Source organism: Triticum dicoccoides, chromosome 4A (genome assembly GCF_002162155.2).
Source record: "Triticum dicoccoides isolate Atlit2015 ecotype Zavitan chromosome 4A, WEW_v2.0, whole genome shotgun sequence".
NCBI classification, from domain to species: Eukaryota; Viridiplantae; Streptophyta; class Magnoliopsida; order Poales; family Poaceae; genus Triticum; species Triticum dicoccoides.
In genome coordinates, this window is record NC_041386.1 from 396824679 (window position 1) to 396828505 (window position 3827).

Genomic DNA, 3827 nt, shown 5'->3' on the forward strand with positions numbered 1-3827 from the left:
CCTGTTGCTCCACCGACGTACTCCTTCCTCCTATATATACCTACGTACCCCCAAACAATCAGATACGGAGCCAAAACCCTAATTCCACCACCGCAACTTTCTGTATCCACGAGATCCCATCATGGGGCCTGTTCCGGAGCTCCGTCGGAGGGAGCATTGATCACGGAGGGCTTCTACATCAACACCATAGCCCCTCCGATTAAGTGTGAGTAGTTTACCTCAGACCTACGGGTCCATAGTTACTAGCTAGATGGCTTCTTCTCTCTTTTTGGATCTCAATACAATGTTCTCCCCCTCTCTTGTGGAGATCTATTCGATGTAATCTTCTTTTTGCGGTGTGTTTGTTGAGACCGATGAATTGTGGGTTTATGATCAAGTCTATCTATGAACAATATTTGAATCTTCTCTGAATTCTTTTATGTATGATTGGTTATCTTTGCAAGTCTTTTCGAATTATCAGTTTGGTTTGGCCTACTAGATTGATCTTTCTTGCAATGGGAGAAGTGCTTAGCTTTGGGTTCAATCTTGTGGTGTCCTTTCCCAGTGACAGTAGGGGCAGCAGGGCACGTATTGTATTGTTGCCATCGAGGATAACAAGATGGGGTTTTCATCATATTGCATGAGTTTATCCCTCTACATCATGTCATCTTGCTTAAGGTGTTACTCTGTTTTCATTAACTTAATACTCTAGATGCACGCTAGATAGCGGTCGATGAGTGGAGTAATAGTAGTAGATGCAGGTAGGAGTCGGTCTACTTGTCTCGGACGTGATGCCTATATACATGATCATACCTAGATATTCTCATAACTATGCTCAATTATGTCAATTGCTCAACAGTAATTTGTTCACCCACCGTAGAATACGTATGCTCTCGAGAGAAGCCACTAGTGAAACCTATGCCCCCCGGGTCTATCTTCATCATATTAATCTCCCAATACTTAGTTATTTCCTTTGCTTTTTTACTTTGCATTTATTTTACTTTGCATCTTTATCACAAAAATACCAAAAAAATTATCTTATCATATCTATCAGATCTCACTCTCGTAAGTGGCCGTGTAGGGATTGACAACCCCTTATCGCGTTGGTTGCGAGGATTTTTTTTTATGCAGGTACGAGGGACTTGCGCGTAGCCTCCTACTGGATTGACACCTTGGTTCTCAAAAACTAAGGGAAATACTTACGCTACTATGTTGCATCATCCCTTCCTCTTTGGGGAAAACCAACGCAGTGCTCAAGAGGTAGCACCTGCCAGGGGCAGGGCTTGCCGGGCCTTCATGCAGCCCCGGGAAATAAGTCAGGGGAAATAAACACCCCTATTTGTGTACCCCGATAGAAGCCCCGGGACTAAGCCAAACGTGTCACTGGGCCTCGTTGGGTTAGGCCCCAACCAGTCCATGGACACGTGTCGAAAGAGGGATGTCTGCAGTTTTGGTCATGATGACTCATCAATTCCACATCCACTCCGCGTAATTACCGTAGGTCGTGGATTCGTGGAACAGTAGCCTCTAGTGAGTAATGCGCTTGCTGAAATGACATCTTCCCAAGAAAACAGCAAAGAGCCATCCCCCGTGCGGGTTTTCTCATAAAAAGGCAAATGCGAAAGGGTGCTGCTCATTCGTGTTCCTTTCTCCTTCCTTCGTCTTCCTCCTTAAGCCAAAAACAGCCTTTGCTACCATCGCCCACCCTATAAGCTCTCCTAGATCCTTCACTTTTTCTGTGAGTCCAAGAGATGGGGCAAAAGTCGGGTGACATGAAAGGGAAGCAGGCGGCCGCCCCTGCGGATCCCGCATCGGCGGAGAGGAGGAGGAAAGCAGAAGAACTAGAGAGGCGGCGGCAGGAGGATGTGGTGTTCTCCCCGTCACATCTGGTTGGCAACACCATAATCGCAAGGTATGACTACATGTGTGGGAGGTAAACTAGGAATGGGCATGGAGCGCCCGCAGCGCTACCGGAGGGGACCAAGGTTCCATTAGATTCATACCACTTTTTCTGCGTGTACTTTCTTTGCGGCCTCTATTCCCCCTTCTTTGACTCCTTTTGCGCCATGATGACGGCCTATGGGTTTCATCTCCTGGACTTCTTGCCCAATGCCATGGCATGTATGGCAATCTTCGCCCACTTGTGTGAGAATTTTGTCGGAGTCGCCCCCAATGTTGATTTATTCAGGCACTTCTTCATTCCCCAGACAGAAGACAAATCCCACCGCTCTGAAAACATAAGCTGGATCCCCCGGGGATTGGGATTATCTTCTTGGCCATCAGTGTGACAAGTGGGAGGAATTGAGGGCTGACTGTTGCTGGATCAAGGACAAAGAGGCCCCTGAGTTCTACTCAACGCGGACTGGATGCTTCACACGCAGAAGAGACTGGAGCAAGCCATGACTGGTTATGCGAGAAGATATTTTGTAATCTTGGGCCACTTCATCTACCGGCAAAGATTGTCCCCCTGCACGTTAACTCCGCCTTTAGACAGATCCTACAATGGATGCCTGATTGCAATGCCTTCGGCGTCAAGGCAGATTGGGAACTGCCCGCCCTAGATGACGAGATGGACTAGGTCTCTCATTTGGAAGAAAGAGCCTCTAAGGTAGAGAATGACCTTATCAAGTGCACCACCAAGGCAGAGGCAGCTATCATTGCAAATCGGATCACACAGGACAGGGAGCTCAGGGCTGCTATGGGAACAGGGCCTCGAGAGGAGGAGGAGGAAGGTGCTAAGGGCGAAGGCTCTTCTGATGAGGGGAGTGAAGAGCTTGCCATGGAGGAGGCTGGCAGCGGTGAACCTGCCTGGGCCAGGACTTCCCAAGCCACAACGAGAGGGGCCCGAGAAGGGGTCAAGGCTGAGGAGGCAATGGGACTTGATGCGGAGGAACAAGGGCATGAAATGGATCCTCGAGATTCGGAGCTAGGTCGACGTCTCCGCAAGTGGGCTAGTCGAGAGACAGTGGTTCCTGCCCCCTCGCGGGGCACCCAAAGGGTGAAAAAGACAACCACCAAGGGCGACAAGCAAGATGTGGCACGTTGATACATCCATTTTGCATCATGCTTTTATATTGATATTTATTGCATTATGGGCTATTATTACACATTATGGTACAAAACTTATGCCTTTTCTCCCTTATTTTACATGGTTTACATGAAGAGGCAGAATGCTGTCAGCTGGAATTCTGAATTGGAAAAGGAGCAAATCTGAGAGACCTATTCTGCACAACTCCAAATCTGAGAGATCCCTGCCTTTCTGCCTACTTGGCAGGCCCACGTTGCTCATATTTTGCTATATGAAGGGTTTTTACCTGGAAAAAATCAAGAGGAAGCTTTCGCGACGTAGCGCTACCGTCTCGAGGCGGAACTTGGGAAAAACCAATCTAGGGCTCTGGCGGAGCTGTTCTGCTGGGGAAACTTCCCTCTCGGAGGGGGAAATTGAACCCATCGTCATCACCACCGATCCTCTCATCGAGAGGGGGTCAATCTCCATCAACATCTTCCCCAGCACCATCTCCTCTCAAATCCTAGTTCATCTCTTGTATCCGATATTTTTCTGAAAACCTTAGATTGGTAACTGTGGGTTGCTAGTAGTGTTGATTACTCCTTGTAGTTCATGCTAGTTCGTTTATTTGGTGGAAGATCATATGTTCAGACCCTTAATGATAATTAATACTCCTCTGATTATGAACATGAATATGCTTTGTGACTAGTTATGTTTGTTCCCGAGTACATGGGAGAAGTCTTATTATAAGTAATCATGTGAATTTTGTACTCGTTTGATATTTTGATGAGATGTATGTTGTATCTCCTCTAGTGGTCTTATGTGAATGTCGACTACATGA